We start from the raw sequence: 18,291 nt of genomic DNA on the forward strand, positions 1-18,291 counted from the left end.
AGACTATGCACTCTGAGAAACAAACTGAGGGTTCTAGAGGGGAGGGGGGTGGGGGGATGGGTTAGCCTGGTGACGGGTATTAAAGCGGGCATGTATTGAATGGCGCACTGGGTGTTATACACAAACAATGAATCATGGAACACTACATCAAAAACTAATGATGTAATGTATGGTGATTAACATAATAAAATTAAATTTAAAAAAAAGAAAACAAGTAAGGATTCCAAGGCATCTTTGACCATATGCATTAGGGCCTATAAAACCCTAGAAGGCCTGCCTGCTCCCAGACACCTGTCCAATTATCCTGACATCATCTGAAATTTCCACTAATTTGTTATATTAGCAGAGTTTCTTTGGGGATAAGGAATTAATTCTAAAAGATTCCTATTGTAAAAGTGCAAAATGTTATTTGATGTTAATATTTTTCAACCAGCTATCTAGCTATACGTGGCTGGGAACAGGTGTGTATAAGGGAAGCAGACCCAATTATTTCAGGGCAATGGATATTGCATCCTTCCTGTGGATGGTAATGATGAGGAAAAGATCCAGAGCATGGGGTACTGCTTAAAGGCAAATGTGTGAGGGCTCTGAGGGTGGAGTCCTTAAACAAAGCCATGTGGAAACAGCCATGTTGTACAAGACACTTGAGGATAGTAGGAGAACCATAGAACCACATTTTCCCTACTTCACCATTTGATTTCCCAAAAGAAGTATTCACAGTATAATAGCATGTTGAACGTTCTAGAAGAAAGCAACAGTTTACAGTACTGTAAGATTTATGCTTTTCCACACTTGGTACAATGGGCTGTTTTTTCATATATCTTCATATCTGTGCCTTGCTTTCTGCATTTCTTTTCCTGCTTACCCCAAATTCCTTATCTGCCTAATCCTGCACCAGCCAGGCATAAAACACAGGACCAGTCAGGACCATTCTACCTGAATGTTAAACAATTCAGACTAAAGGGAAGGAGGAAGCAGAGAGTAGCCATCCTTGTATATTTCTAAAATGAAATGCCATGACTTCCCTTATTGGAAATGTCAAGCCATCCCATGGACTAACATTAGGATCAAAACCAGATGATTATCCTGTTTTTCCCAAGAAAAAATTACACTGTACTTCATTTAAAAACCAGAATCTAATTTTTATCTTTAAAAAACAAAACAAAACAAAACAAAAAACAGCTCTTTAAAGTAAATATTTCCCCAAAAGAAAACCACCTAATTTACTGGGGTGGAGGGGAGGAAAGGAATAAAAAAGGAAAAGAGAAATAAATTGAGGTTTGTGTGAGGCATAAGTAATTTGAACTCTGGACATGGACATGGATCTTTACCATTAGTAATTGTTCTGCTATTCCGGGGGAGAGCAGAGATGAAGCTAGGGTTGAAAACAATTCAGGATTGACCAGAGATGAAAGCACTAATTCCAGTGCGGGTGGGGGATAAGATTCAAAATACTGGAAAGCTTTGTTTTCCTCACCCTGTGTCTTGGAACCGCCAGATCAGAAGTTGGCAACTCTATATTAAACATCATAACAGCTGGGATGAGGAAACTCTTCACAGAAGGGCCACCCCAAAAGTCAGGAATGAAAAAATGCTAGAGGAATAAACACAACAAAATCCCTCAGGAAAATATATCTGGCCACTGGGTGGGTATCAGCCTTGTGTCATACTTGGTATGCACTGGAATTTTCTTCCTTTAAAGTAAAGACTACTTTTCCTTCGAGAAAGTTGCCTGTTTTTTAGGTATTTGCCCATCTTTCACAGAGAACTTCAATTCTAAGTATATATTGCTCATAAGGATTTTTAGGGGAAATGTGAGCCCAATCCCTTAATCTAGAGCTTAAAAACATTACCTATAATAGTCACTGGACAAGAAAAAAGAGGAAATGCTGAACAATTTCTCCTCTTGGGAGAAACAGGTTGGTTTTCTACAATGTCATTGATCCTGAAGGGCATATAAGACTATCGTAGAAGCACAACAGTTACCCTACCTTCATTCTGCATCGCTTTTCTACCTCTCAGTCTGCTTAAACTCCTTTGCCTGGTGCCTCGGCATCTAAAATTCTGTCATGAGGGCGCCTGGGTGGCTCAGTTGGTTAAGCGACTGCCTTCGGCTCAGGTCATGATCCTGGAGTCCCGGGATCGAGTCCCACATCGGGCTCCCTGCTCAGCAGGGAGTCTGCTTCTCCCTCTGACCCTCTTCCCTCTCGTGCTCTCTATCTCTCAGTCTCTCTCAAATAAATAAATAAAATCTTTAAAAAAAATAAAAAAATAAAATAAAATAAAATAAAATTCTGTCATGGTTTCCCAAAAATGATAGCCCCTTTTTTTTTTAGCCACAGAAAAGCTATTTCTACACAAGAGAAGGTATGCGTTAAACTTGTCCCTAAAAGTTCATAGCTTTGCCTTCACATTATTTATTGACCCTCTTCCCACCCTCTCATGACCTCTTATGCCCATCATGTGGTACGAACACTGAGAACATTTAAAAACTACAAGGTGAGAACCTAACCCATGAGCAGGCACTCAGAAGACTCTGGAAAATAATGTTGAAACACGATCAAAATCAAAGGCAGAAAGAGCATCCAAATAGGCAACAAAAGATTCAGTTCCTTAAATGAGCTTTTTAACATTAAGAGAAATCCAGAAAAACAAAAATTTCATAATATAATTTGTGCTTTTCCCCCATTGAACAATGAATTCAATAAGTATATGTAATAAAACACTAGAATGTATTGACTTCAAGTTGCAACATGGGTGGATGTATTTTCTTCTCTATACTAAGGAAGAAATAGATTTCAAGTGTAATACATGACATTTGTGTTAGACTTTTTTTTCTAATTGACTTTAGGGGAATAAGTTACTGGAATATAGCCCCAGAAGACCTCCTCTGGAAACTTTGAAGAGTCTAAGCTAGTTATTGGACAGGGCTTCCTGGAAAAACTAGGTGAGAGCTTCTTTAAGCCAGGGACAGGCTACATAGAGTAATATATTTGAACACTGGCTTGGCAGTCAAGCATATTCTGGGTGTGAATTCTGCTTCTACTAGTCACCATATTGGTGATCTCAGGCAAGTTACTTAGCCCCTAGAAGCCCCGGTTTCTGGGCTATAAAAATGAAGGTAATGTCAACCTCTTCAACGGGGTTGTTGGAAGAATTAAACGAAGTAATGTAAGCACTGGCACATGAAATGCAAATAATGATAATAATAGTAATAATAGCTAAAGTGTATCTCGTGATTATCAAGTGCCAGGCACTGTTACCCACTGTGCAACTCATTATTACTATACTACTGCTATTACAGCTACTACCATACATTATTTATCAATATATCCCCAGTACCTAACACAATGCCTAGCATAACTGGCATTCAGTAAATACTTCTTGAATTAAATTTCTCAGCATTACTTAGACTCAGACAGGCAAGAAGTGAGCAATCCAGTCAACCAAATGAATTGTATCTATATTCACAATATCTACCAAAAAGCATGACTGTCATTTTTCATTGAATTTACTTGTTGGGTTTTTTTTTTTAATTTGAGTAAACTATATGGAAATTTGGGTAGCATAGACACTAATATTCATGAATGTCTGCAGAAGATAAAACTACAGACCAATTTTGCTTGTAGATACCCTCAATCATGAGTGATCTTAAAGATATGACATGTAGCATTTTGTCATTTTATTGAGAAGCAAATCTGAACCACACACAATAGGAGACCAATATATGAGGACCAGTCCTAAAGATGTGTTTGGTGTGTGCCCCAGGAGAGGGCCCACTGAGAAGGAAGCTTTGCCTTTCACTAGATCATTATCACCGTAGTAACTCTCATAAAGCTGTGGAGGAAAAGGCTTCTTTGTGGAATAATAGGCCCACAAAATCAGCCAACACACAGAGCTATAGTAATATTCACGGATTGGGAATTCTAAAAGGACCTGGGACAAATTCCTAATAGATGTCAAGGATATACCATAGAGAATGTGATAACTGTGAGAATTGAAATCAGATCACATAAAAGCTATTCAGTTGGAAGACCAAACAAATTCTCAGAAATTCAGCAAAAAAGCCTGGTGCAAACTTTCAAAATCCAGTTCATCTTTATCTTATCATTTTTCTAAGTGGGATATGTTCATGATGTCCTGTTTAATTATCTTCGAAAACTTTTTTTAAAACCTTTAGAAAGTTTTCACATTTTCTAAAATAGTACAAGCAATCAAATGCCAAGCTTACCATAATAAAATGTACATACATAAACTATGAAATTGCTTTGCATTGTAACATCAACTTAACAATATTACAGAGTAAATATTATGTCCTTTTAACATCATAAGAGTAAACTAATGGCTCAGAAACAACATGTGTGATCTGACTAAATTAGTGTTACTATGGAAACTTGGTATTTTCAATTTCCCAACCCTTAAGGTCAATTTCAACACTGCAATATGCTGTTTTCCATTCTGCTGCTATAGTTCAGAACAATAGAAAAGCATGCTGTAAATCAAAGTTATTAAAGACACTAAACTAAAACTGGGAAATAAAAGTAGGAAAAACTATATTCTTCTCTTAAAAAGTTCAATCCTATGTCATCTATGGTTCATTCCATAACCCAAGTTCTCATCTGGCTTGTCTTTCTTTTTCCCAACAGTTTGCTGGCAGATTCACAAACTCAAAATAAATAGAATTTTTCCACTATCTAATTCTGAATTTGGCAGGGAAACTCAATGATGAATCTATTCCTACCTCAAAAAATGTTTTCTTTTATACATTTCACTCACTCATACTCACTCAAGGCAGTAGACTAGAGAAATAACAACTTTAGTGTCTGTGTGTGTATATGTGTGTTGGGACTGGGAAGGGAGTTCTATCATATGTGTCTCAGGAATAAGTCAAAATACAAATCTAATCATAATATCTGAAATTTCAAATAGGAATAATCAGTTTTTTTACCACTTCCCCTCTTGGATTCCTTCCAGGCCATTTGAGGAGAAATCTCATAAGGTTTATCACTATGAAGAGGATATTTCTGCATATCCTGAACAAGTAAAGACCCCTCACAACGGCAGGTGGTGCTGCAGGCTGATGGCTTCACTTACCCCACCCCCAGCTTGGTTCTTTAAAATACAAATTCTTCACAGCCTACACAGACTTTTAACTAGCTAACTTGCATAGAACTTACAGTAGTAAAACAATTTAAACAATAATTTTTATTATTTCCTTCACCAGGCACAGGTAAGTGAAGGGTTATTGCTATCTAGACTGCTTTCCCTACTCATTTTTTCTTACTTTTTCAAGTTAAACTTAATCCCAGTGACTCTCTACCTACCAAGTCTACCTTCTATTACAAACCTTTTCAAAAGAGTCTTAAAAGCTCATTCACTTTAATTTGGAATTAATGCCAGGGAAGTGACACAACGTGAACCACCCTGTTTGTTTCACGTAGGTGCCTAGAAACAACTTATAATTTCTATTTGGAAAGAGACAAACCTGGGTTATACATGGACTTTTACTGTGGAATCTGTTAGCATTTCTTTTTCAAGCATCACCTTCAGTTTATGTGAGGAAACTTGTCCCCAGGGCATTATTTTAAGGAGATTTGTGAATTTATACTGCATAATGCCTCCAAATTAATTTTACCAAAGCAATTTTGATCATTTTAGTGCCTTACTCAAAAATCCTCAATGATCCTCTTTCTTTCTCCATTGCCTACAGGCTAAAGGTCTAAAGGCCCTCAACAATCTGACAGCAGTTAGTGCCTGGGACCTCACTTCCTTCCCTCCCTACACAGACTCTCCCAACCAGGGGAAGGAGCTATGTTTCTTGTCCAGTGGGTTATAATGTGTGCTGTGGACCAGGGAAAGCTATGTACTGTATTCTAGCCTCTTTTTTACCAATGGGAGTTTTACTGAAGTTATTCTGTTCTTTCTCCACAATTCCACATTGGTTGTGTTATAAGTGGACCCCTTAGATCATAACTGTGAAGAATGGTATTCACGCCTGATGGAGAGGAAAGGACAACCCAGAGATCCTGGACTTGCAGCTGATTTGAACTTTGGATTGTCTCTCTTTAGAAAGAGGTTGTAAATGCATGTAACAACGTATGGATAGGGAGGAAGATATGTATGGATGTTGAGCAGCCAGAGAAAGACTGTAGAGGACTCTGTGGGTGCCTCCCAAACATATCACTCACTCCCTTCTGTAGAGCAAGCATGCTGTTTGAGTGGCAGCAAACATCTCCTGCTATAGGTGGACCCTCATTTGTCTAAGCTAGTCATTGTTATCCTGTACCCTTGAAACAAACATTGGCATAACCCAAACCTAAGTAATTCAGTCGCTGTTATTCTCCTGGCCACTGTGATTGGCTTAAGGATGGTGCAATACCAGCAAATCTGAGAACTTTTTTCAGTGGCTAAAAGAGGCAACTCTCTTCTCCTGGATATGAACAAGGAATCATATAGGTTACATGTGGTAATCAGACTTTAAGATGGCCCCCAATGATTCCAGCCTCCTGATATTCACATTTTTGTATAATACCCCTCTCACTGTGTCCCCAAATTGGTCTGTATGACCAATAGAATAGGGAAGAAGTGATGGTATATAATTTCTGAGATTATGTTATAAAATACTGGGTTCTTTCTCCTCTTTTCCCTCTCCTTATCCCTTTCCCTCTCTCTCTCTCTCTCTTTCATCATGGGCTCTGGGGGAAACCAATTGCTATTTCATGGAAACCCATACATAGGCCCATATGATAAAGAACAGAAGCTTCCACCTAACAGCCATATGAGTGAACTTAGAAGTATATTCTCCAGCCCCAGTGAAGGCTTAGATGACCACAGCCTGGCTGACATCTTGATTGCTGCTTTGTGAGAGATTCTGAGAGATTCTCTGATAAGCCATGCCTAGATTCCTGTCACACAGAAACTATGAGAGAATAAACGTTTATTGCTTAATCCATAAATTTTGAGGTAATTTGTTATGCAGCAATAGATAACTCATACACTTGAGGAATCATCTTGCAACTAGCAAGAACACCAAGGTGAAGATAAAGAGAGGGCTATGAGGGTCACAGAGAAATGTAGCTACAGCCCTAATTAATGCATCCCTGCAGCCCACTTTACTTCTAGTTCTCTTTAGTTACATAGGCCAATAAACAAATGCCCTTTATTTTTCAGCTGGTTTGAGCGAGGTTTCCAATACTTGCAAAGAGAAGATGGCTAATGCAGAATTTGTTTGAGAGAACTCAATACCTTCCGATGTGACTTCCAAACCTCTCTGATCTCTGCCCATTTGCTCATATAGCAGCCCTTTTTCTCTGCGCACTTTATTCTTACCCATTCTTCACCACACTGTTCAAGCCTCACCTTTTCTAATCTGATGACCACTGCAAGAAGGTTTCTAGGCAATCTCAGTTCCGATAGTACTTCTGCTGTCACTTCTGTTCATTTGGCACTTATCATACATTCTCCCATCTTTGATGAGTATATGTTTATCTAGATTGTAACCTCCTTGAAAATAAGAACCATTTTTATATACTTTTAATTTATATGGCACTTACCACAGAAGGCACTTGTTAAATATTGCCTTTTTGACTCCATCAGTCGGGATTTCTTGCACAAAAGTGAACTACTTGGCTTGGAATCAGAGATCTTCATTCTAGCAGGTCAGATGCCAAGATACCTACTGTAGCAATAGGAAAAAAAGAAGAAATGAGGGGGTTGCCATTTTGCTGGCCCATATTTTCTCAATTTCATCCCATGCACACACAATAATGAAGGATTTTAAGGATGCTACTTGGTTCCTGACAACATCGTCTCATAAAACTTTCTGCATATTTGAAGAAGATGCCAAGCTGTCCAGGTAAGCCATGGTTATTACATATATTTTTGAAGCATATGTAATAACCATTCTAAACAGCCTGAATTCAGAGTACAACTCCAACCCTTAACAACATCCTGGGCAGCTCCCACAGTTTTGAAATGACTATGTTAAAGACATCCAGTCCAATTTAAAACTTCACTTGCAGCTCCTCCCTTTCTGTAAGTCACACATTTGTGACTAGGGCCTGAAATGGGGAAGGGGACTGATCTTCCCCTTCACTTCTCTCCCCTTTCCTCTAGAGTGGTGGGCTTGAAGTACTACTACTACTTGTAGTAGAAGCAGAGATAGAAAGGGACAAGTATTTGTTTCAGTGCTGCATTGTGGCCTTCTCTTGGCTGATGCTGCTTATTGGCCTCTGGGTGGCAGACATCCCAACACTGGCTCTTCCACGGGGTATGTGTGTGAGGGTTCTTTAGACACTAGTGAGGGACCTCCCCGGGACATGGTCCCCACCTTGTTCTTTTAATACTTCCTCAGTTGCTACCCCTGGCATTACTCCCACAGCCTCTTGTGTAGGATACTGGCAAGTCAGCTCAAGTCCAGCTACTTTCCATGGAGGCTTCTTGACTCCTGGGAGACCCACACATCACTGCCATGCCACCAGGTAGGTATAGGCTGCTCTGCTGGCTCACTTCTCTCTGCTCCATTATCTTACTTCAATTCTCTGTTCCCGTACTCATACAGCCAACTGAGTTCTGATCATCTGGTTTAATGACTAAGAAATAAGATACCATTATCTTCTTTCCATCCCAATCTCTGCAAATGGTCCTCAGAGCACCCTCAAATGGGTAGCCAGAATACTTTCCACTAGGCCAAAGACTCACAACTTTAACAACATGTCCATCTCCCCTCATCTAGTCAAAAAGTGGATAGGACATGAGGACTCGTTCAGTCTCAGATGATGATGGGCAGGGGGCAGGGAGGAGGTTTCCAGGGGGAAACGGTCAGTTTGTCTGACTCATCAAATCCTGCAGGTGCTATCTGGTCCCCAATATTCAGAATAGGTGTACTTTATCCTTAGCTTTGCTCCCAGTTGCCATTGCCCACTCAGCGCTCTGAAACCCATGGCAAAGAAAGGGAACTTAGAACTTAGTCTGTTGGGAAAAACTAGATTCTTGCCTCTGCTTGTCAGCATGAGCTAGCATAATACTATTATGGTAGTCTTAATCCTCCATATTTTCTCACCTGCAATATGAGGATACTATTTACTTGATTGATCAGCTTCAGACACAACACAAGCGAAAAACATAGAATCACATTAATTTTATTCAATATTTATCTTGTGTCTCTGGAAGAGCATTCAGTGAAAAAAATATGCCAGTTTCTTAGCACTGATTTACAATCCCACCTTGTCATGTATTATGTATAAGGTATTAGGGCTCTTGTAAGAATTAAATGTGATCATACATGAGGAGGGCTTGGCATAGAGCAAGTACTCAATATTATCCATCATTATTATTATCATCTCTGTGACCTTACACAAGTCATTTAAGCTCTCTGAGTCTTCATTTCCTCATTTTTAATTGAGAATAATAATAGAGTTCTGAAGATTCTGTGAAATCATGTTATTTGGAAGCAATTGTAAATTTCTTTGTAAATGTTATATATAGTCTATGAAACAAGGACATTGGACCTTTAAAGTATTTTCCTCTTCTAAAATGCTATGCATTTACTACTTGGTATTATGAAGAAGGAAAAGAAAAATGTTCACTTTTCAATAGGGTGTTTTGCAGCAAAAACGGTCTCATTCTACCTATGAACTCACAATTTCCACAGAGTGTAAGAGACTGCTCTTCCCTTCTATCATACTGTCAATTTTTATCTGTTCCCCAAAATATTTTACCTCCTCAATGTGTACATTTCAAGCACCTTCACATAACTTAAAATGGAAAGGAAATTACTTAAGAGGCAGTGGAAAACTACCAAAGAATCAGCCAATAAAATTTAGTCATAGGGGTAACTTATTCCAATTCCTAACATCTAAGACACTGGTGGGAAATTTTCTTTCTTCCATCCTATTTTCAAATATGAACACTAATCTCATCACAGAGATATTAACTCCACTTTGGAAATTCCAAATCTTACCATATTCCATGACTGTTGAATAAGGTATAAAGTATATTCAAAAACTAAAGCTTCTTTTTAATCTATTTAATTACATTCTTTGGCCAATCTGTCAAAAATATCTTGACTGCATCAGCCAACTGAAATTCAAAAGAAACATAAATCTAAGTGCAATCTTTAAGTATGAAATTGAAACAAACTCTACTATGTCTGCCTTTAAGGACTAAAATAGTAGTTAATGTATTTTGGCTATTTAAGACATTCAGACTCACAATTATTTCTAATCATTAAGCTTTGAAATCGAAGATTTTCTTGGCAACAGAATCAACTTCAAGTTTGAAAGTTGGAGCCTCATTGCAAATTTGCAACTGGCTCTATCTATCCGTCAAGCAAAATATCTTTTGAATGGTCTGAACATATTTATATGGCTCTTTAGAATTTGAGAAGTGTCTTTACACACACTTTTTATTTAATGTATGAGATTCCTTGGGAGAGAAGCAGGGCAGATAAAGAAAATGTGGTTCAGTGAAAGTCAGTGGCTTACTCAGGATCACAGAAACTGGTAAAGCAAAAAGGAAAACATGGGTCCTCCTGATTCCCAGCCCAGGGATCCCCCCACCATAACAGGTTGCTTTAGAAACCCATGGACGTCTGTGAAATCCTAAGAGAACATCTTGCCTATCACCCTGCCACTTACAAGTTAAAATCATGTCAGTTAAAATCAGATATTTAAGATCATGTCGAGCATGGAAAAATGGTTACAACACTTTTCACTTGTTCATTCAGTCATTTGAAAACTATTTGTTGAGGACATACGATGTGTCCAGCATTGTGCTGGCACTTGGAACGCAGTTGTGAATAAACCAGACATAGTTCCTACAGTTTAGTCATGGAGATAGATATTATTCACATAATCACACAAGAAATTTATCGCTAATAACCAGAAGTAGGTCCAGAATGAGGACAACATGCTTAGAAAGAGTCTAAAGAGAGACCTAGCCTCATCTGAAACATCAGGGGTGGTTGGGATAGGAGCAAGGGGTGGGGTAATAAGGAGAATCCTAGGCCATGGAAGGACACGCCAGGCCAAGAGGTTCACGTCCATAGAAGCCCTGAGGCAAGAAGGAAAATCGAACACACTTTATGATAGCAATTTTATTTAAGCAAAGGGAGGAAAGTCTAGCAGGAAATACACCAAATCATTTATGATGTTTTCTTTTGGAGAGGAATTGGCAATGTTCATTTTCTTATTTATGCTTTATTGAAATGTTCCAAATTTTCTACAATAAAAAAAAGAGCTTTGTGATCTTAGGGGAAAGTCAGCCTAAAGAAGTGGGAAGGAGCTGACTAGAATATCTAGCCCCAAAGGTCCCTGTGTGAGAAGGGAAAACAGAGCTCTCTCAGTCACTCCAGGCCAGAAATCCAGGAGCTGAAGTGTGAAGCGGAAAGTAAACAGTACAAGAACATAATTAGCACTTTGGTGATTTAAAAGGTCCCCAAATACTCAAAATGTATAAAGCTGTGAATGAAAGGAACAAATGTGTATTGAGCCCTCTTATGGACCAAGTACTATCCTACACTCTTTATGGCATTTCCTGGGAACAGCAGTGTACAGGTAACAGTGCTTCGTTTCTACAATTTACCCACTGATTGTGTTCCTCTCTCACCCTAAACCCTATGAGATGTGTATTTTAATACCATTTTACAAATAAAAATGGAAGCGAGATTTAAAGAGAGGGTAAGTAATTTGCTCAAAGCCAGACATCTATTAGGTTGGAGAGCTGGAATCAAAAGAAAAGTTCTGTTTGGCTCCAGAGGACTCCTGTCACCTGCATAAATGTGATAGAGATTGTTTACATTAAGATTTTCCCATAAGAGGGCGCCTGGGTGGCTCAGTTGGTTAAGCGACTGCCTTCGGCTCAGGTCATGATCCTGGAGTCCCTGGATCGAGTCCCGCATCGGGCTCCCTGCTCGGCAGGGAGTCTGCTTCTCCCTCTGACCCTCCCCCCATCTCATGTGCTTTCTCTCTCATTCTCTCTGTCTCTCAAATAAATAAATAAAATCTTTAAAAAAAAAAAAGATTTTCCCATAAGAATTGGGAAAAGGGGGGCATCTGGGTGGCTCCATTGGTTGGGCGTCTGCCTTCGGCTCAGGTTGTGATCCCGGAGTTCTGGGATCAAGTCCCACATCGGGCTCCTTGCTCAGCAGGGAGCCTGCTTCTCCCTCTGCCTGCTGCTTCCCCTGCTTGTGCTCTCTCTTTCTCTCTCTCTCTGACAAATAAATAAATAAAATCGTTTAAAAAAAAAGAATTGGGAAAAGGTATGATTATGGTTGTTTTGTTGCTGGTCAAAGGAGGACAGGATTGTGCTGGCAGGATGGTAAAGCACAATAGTTCTAAACACTTACATAGTGCCAGGGTCTGTTGTAAGCACATTAGAAATCTTGCCTAATTTAATTCTCATAACAAGCATATGAGGTAGGTACTATTATTATCCCCAATTTGCAGATAAGGAAACTGAGTCCCAGAAAGGTTAAAAAAAAAAAAACAAGAGTTTGCCCAATATCACACAGAGCTGTCACTTGAAGCAGGAAAGGTGGATCCAGAATCTGTAGGCCTAACCATCAAGCTACACTTCCTTCCTAACTTCTTCTTTTTTTTTTAAGATTTTATTTATTTGAGAGAGAGAGAGCATGCGTGTAAGCAGGGGGAGGGGCCAAAGGGGAGAGAGAGAGAACCTCCGGCCGACTCGGCACTGAGCATGGTGCCTAAGCGGGGCTGAGGCAGGGCCAGTCTCACCATCCTGAGATCATGACCTCAGCGAAACCAAGAGTCAGAAGCTTAACTGAGCCACCCAGGGGCCCCTCCTTACTAAATTCTTAACTGACTCTCTTGGTTCCCTCTACATGTGAGTAATCTATTTCCAAAACTTCCTTCCATCAGCTAGTGAAAGACAAGTTCCTTTAGAGGCTTGAAGCAGGTAGAAAACCACTTTGACACTGATTGTCTTTTGCCTAAAAGTCTGAGACCCAGTCTGCAGGAAAGTACCCCTGATTCTCAGAATGAAAACTGAACAATAATGTTGAAGCTCTCATTGCCCAAAAGCAGCTTGCTTTGTAAAAACAAAGTGTCCAGCTTTGGTTCTCAAACTGGGGCAAAAATCAGAATCACTCACAGAACTTGTTAAAATGCAGATTGCCGGGCCCCACCCCCAGAGGTTCTGACCAGGAGGTCTGGGGTGGGGCCTAGAATTTGCATTCTAACAAGTTCCCAGGTGAAGCTGATATTGCTGGTGGGGAGACTTTGAGAACCCTTGGCACAGCCTAGTGGAAGGCAAGACCATTCTGGGAAGCAAGACTCACAGGACTGTCAGCACCTTACACCTAGCCCTGAAACAGAGTTCTTCCATCCTGGCCCCACCCCATTTTCAATAACCTGATTCCAGAGTAAGAGAATGAGATGAAGAAGAAACCATGCCTCTCAAAACTGCAATGAACCAGGACTAGAAGTGTTTGCTGAAAAACAAAAACTGATTTTTAGGTGGTGGAAGTTTCCTTTTTTTTTTTTAATTTTGTTTTATGGTTTCGTTTGGTTTTATTTGTAAGGGATTCTAATTGCTATGTCATTCAGGTAATTATCTTTAATCTGAAAGTAAAAACAAGAAATACCCAAGGTTTTAAATGTTAGAGTTATATTAATCCTCAAACCTGTACAAGTGTACAAAATAAAAATTCCATTTTACTTTTTGAGTTACAAAGGAAGTCCCCAAACCCAAAATGGTGATTTAAGTAACAACCGAGCGCCCTCTGGTGGGAACGAAATTCTCTGTTGTCCAAAGGCTGCAGGAGTGTTTCCCATGCTAAACAATAACTGAGATTTCCATTACTATTTGAATCCTTTGAAATCGGTGAATGCGTTGTGTATTGAGGACAAATATAAAGAAAAAGACTGACCAGAGGAGAGAGTTTTGGAGACAACCATTGTGAAAACAGAAGGAAGCTAAATTTTAGATGACATTGATCTAAATCAAATCTGTTACTCCTCAAATTTTTACCCACTAGCTTTAGGTCCACTGATGATTCTTGCATGAATCAATTACTATGATGATGACAGAAAATATTTTTATTTATATTACAGATTCTAAAGCACCTGAATAACATGTTAATATACATAACTGGGATTCTAGCAAACTCTTGAAATTATCTCAAGTTTACAAATAATCTGCTGGTTTCACCTGAAAATGCCTACAACTTTTATTGAAGTCATCAGCCTTGTTTCCATTTATTTGACATTTTGTAAAGCTATCTTTTGTATTTTGGAGAATGTCCTGACCCACTGCATGAATATCTCTGAATTCACAGCACATACCTATAGGTTCAGAGCCAGACATAAGGGATTCAGCTCAGGACATCTTGAAAATATTAATCAAGTCCAAGAGGTAATCTCTAGACTTTGCACAGTTGCTAGTAACCACCAACTGGATTATTATAACATGACATCAATGTTTTCTTACCAACCCTTCACCATCAGAAGAGCTGATGAAAATTTTGAATGAATTGTATTTTTTTTTCATTTTTTTAAGATTTTATTTGTTTATTTATTTGTCAGAGAGATAGCGCACAAGCAGGGGGAGCGGCAGGCAGAGGGAGAAGCAAGCTCCACTCTGAGGAAGGAGCCCAAAGCAGGACTCGATCCCAGGACCTTGTGATCATGACCTGAGCCAAAGGCAGATGCTTAACTGACTGAGCCACCCAGGCATCCCGAATGAATTATATTTTTGAACATAGTAACTGAATTAGACTTATATTTTGCATTTCCTTCCTTTTAGAATTCTAATAATGGTGGCTAGTATTTGATGAATGCAAACTGTGTGCTATTCACAACCTTACTGGATGAATATTCTTGCTATTTTCATTTTCCAGATCAGGAAACTCGGACTTACTGTGGTTAGAACACTCATCCAAGTACACACAGCTAATAAAAAGCACAGCAGAAATTTAAAGCCAAGAATTCTTTTTTTTTTTTTTTTTAAGATTTTATTTATTTGACAGAGACAGCAAGAGCAGGAACACAAGCAGGGGGAGTGGGAGAGGGAGAAGTAGGCTTCCAGCGGAGCAGGGAGCCCAATGCGGACTCAATCCCAGGACCCTGGGATCATGACCTGAGCCAAAGGCAGACACTTAACAACTGAGCCACCCAGGTGCCGTAAAGCCAAGAATTCCTAACTACAGTTTTAACCATTAGGGCACACTACCTCCACCGCACCACACACATACATACACGCCTTTTTTTAAATCTCTTTGCCTGTAACAAAGAAAAAGACAAGTAGGGACAGAAGTAGTCTTCTCTTTGAGGGTGCCCCTACTACTCTTACCACACATTATCTTTATAAACCTGTTTCTCTATTAGACTCCTTTAGAGTTAGCACCATCTTTTCAATCCCTTATAATCTAAGCATTTATAACCTTTGGCCTGAGCCACACTCTCAAATGCAATGAATTACCCAACCTTTTTCATTTTTGGTCCCCTTCTCTCCATTCCTGTATCTAGCATGGTGCAGTGTCCCGACTCTTCTATCTGGCTTCAATCTCTCCACCTCTATTTTGTCTCATGCAATACCTCAGATCATTCTTCCCAAAGCATGACTCTGCTAGCATCTTTGCCCACTGCAAAATCCAATGCCCATTATGCACAGAACCCGAAGGCTGTTCATGACCGGGTTCTAAACCACCACTCTAGCCACATCCCCACATCAAGGTTTAGCAAACTCTTCAGTCACAAACAGGAAGTCTCAGTTGTTCTCAAACAAGATCCTGAAAGTGTCCATGTCTTCGCTTAGACATTTCCCTCCTATCATATCCTTAAATGTGAATCTTACGATTCCTTCAGGGCCTTGATCAAATACCACCTTCTTTATGATTCCATCTTTCCTGATTCTGCAAACTAGAAATTATTTCTGCTCCTCTGAGTTTTATTTCTACTTCCTCTGTGCCATTTATTATTTCTGGCCTTGTGTTATAGAACAAATCTATGTGAGTGGTTGACAAGTAACTCAAACTTTGCATGACCAAAACTGACATCATCATCTCTCCCATTCTAAACCTTTCAGAAACCTGGGAGTCATCCTGAATCCTCCTTCCTCATCCTCACCCCTTACAGTAAATCAGGAACCAGATTTTGTACTCCCTGAACATCTCTTACATTTGCTCCCACTTAGTACTCTTATAATGCCCTGGTTTATATCCAACCTCATCGATCATAGAACTATAGCAATTAGTGTCAACTCTGTTCTTGTATCTGATCTTACTTACGTCCTCACATTCATCCTCCACATCACCATAAAAAACATCTCTTGGAAATTCAAAACTCCACACCACTCCCCTGCTTAACTCCATCTATAGTTCTCCACTGCCTATAGACTATAGTCTAAGGATCCACAGCAGAGAAGCTTCCATCCTCTACTCTTCCTCCTACTACTTTCCACCATCACTTTACAGTCAAGTAACAGCAAACTGATTCCAGTTCCCTGAACACACTGCTATTTTACACTTCTCTGCTCTTTTTCTGCCTGGATTAACCTTCCCTTCTGGCTCCTCTTGCAGGGCTTCTGTGTTGTATTACTCTTGGGGGTACCATTCACACAGAATATAATTTGTTGTGCCAGCAATAGCCCCTGTCACCCTCAGTCCCTCTTCTGCACTTAATGAAGTCATACCTGCTGTTTTGGTTCGGTTCAAAATTCATCTCTCCCAGAAGCTTCCCTGGACTTCTTCAGTAGTCTTTGCACATGGCTTCAGTGATTGCATCTTGCCATATTTTAAAAAAATCGTCTGGTTATGTGTTTGCCTCTCCCATTATCAGGCTTGAGGGCAAAGACCATGACTTATTTATCTCTTTATCAGGAGCTCTGACTCCTAGCCAGTGCCTCACACATTCAATAAATTTTGGTTAAACTGAAATATTATGTTCATGCCATTTCACCTGTAGGACTGTGACTTGCTAGAGAGGAGGAATCCTGGCTTACATTATATATCTTTACATTCTCATAGGCATCATATACAAAGCTGACTGAGTATCAGAATATCCCAGAGAGCTTTTTTTAATCCGAGTTACTTGGAATTGAGCATATTACAAAGGTGATATATCACATCATGATGTGTGTGTGGGGGGGGGGGGTGACAATAGCAACCATTTCTCCAAAAATGTTAATTTTCACAACATATATATGACATAATGTGATTAATAGTTTGATAATTTGACTGTGATTGGGAGCTAATGCTGAGTGAGGAGAGAAAATGTGTATGTGATACAGCCACTTCACTGGAATGGCTGGCTACTCTGTTGGCATGTCCAATATTTATTTACTTGAGTATACATTTGCTCTTATGTTAACTTTGGTATTTGTGATGTGTGCTGTAAGAAACAAAATTGCCAGGTCAAGGCCAAAGATGAAAGAGGAAAATGAGGCTCTGGGGTGAGTGGAATGTAAAGAAAATGAAGTTTGTTTTATCAGTTTTAATATAATTTATTATTTTTAGCATCTAATAACTAAATACACTTATATTCAAAATTCCTTTATTATTGACATCCCTGCAGCAAAAATAACTTGGTTATTGCCAACCTAAAACTCTCTAACCCCTAATTTCCTTTTTCTACTGAAACAATTGTTTTGATAACATACTTTACACAGTGAAAATATCTTAGGAATGATGCTATTGAGTTATAGCAGAATAGACTATATTTTTAAAAATGGCATTGGGACAACTAGCTGACCAAATGGAGCTTAGACTAGAGGAGAAGAAAATCATTAAAAAAACATGAACATGACCAAACCTGAATTCTTCTTTTTCTCCCAAATCTGACTTTCTTCACACCTTTCTAAGAGAGGGGCAGTTGCTCACACCTCTCGAAAACAGGCATACTATGTCATATGTAACTCTTTTCATGCCTTTTCCCCAATATCCAATGTATCACCTAGTCTTGTCAATTCTACCTCCTAGGCATCTTGTGAATCTTTCCACTCTTCTCCAATGAACTCCCAACACCCCAGTTTAGACCTCCATCATCTCCTAACTGGATTTCTACAGTAGTCTCCTAAGGAGTCCTCCTCCCTGTATTCTTGTGCTTTTCCAACACATTCTTACAAACCACATATCAGCCAGAAGAAACAGAGGTGGAAAAACACATCAAATAAGTGTAGAAGCATGAACAAAATGATCAAGGCAGAACTCAGCATGGCTCTTTAGGGGACTGAAAATGGCTTGTAATGGCTGAAGTCCCCTCTTCTCACAGATACTCAAATTTCCATGAAATTCCTATGCCAGCCCTTTCTGTTTTTCCTCTCTCTAGGACA

At 39.4% G+C, this 18,291-nt stretch overlaps 1 long non-coding RNA gene across 3 annotated transcripts in view; it reads right to left on the bottom strand.

Moving 5' to 3' along the window:
* LOC113937063 overlaps nucleotides 1–18,291 on the bottom strand; it is a 447,938-nt gene that overhangs the window by 352,382 nt on the left and 77,265 nt on the right. For all 3 annotated transcript variants that reach the window (XR_003524474.1, XR_004820238.1, XR_003524476.1), the window contains exon 4: nucleotides 7,554–7,678. This is a non-coding gene — a long non-coding RNA (uncharacterized LOC113937063). The remainder of the gene's footprint in view (nucleotides 1–7,553; nucleotides 7,679–18,291) is intronic.

The sequence above is a fragment of the Zalophus californianus genome, chromosome 8 (genome assembly GCF_009762305.2).
Source record: "Zalophus californianus isolate mZalCal1 chromosome 8, mZalCal1.pri.v2, whole genome shotgun sequence".
In the NCBI taxonomy this organism is placed as follows: Eukaryota; Metazoa; Chordata; class Mammalia; order Carnivora; family Otariidae; genus Zalophus; species Zalophus californianus.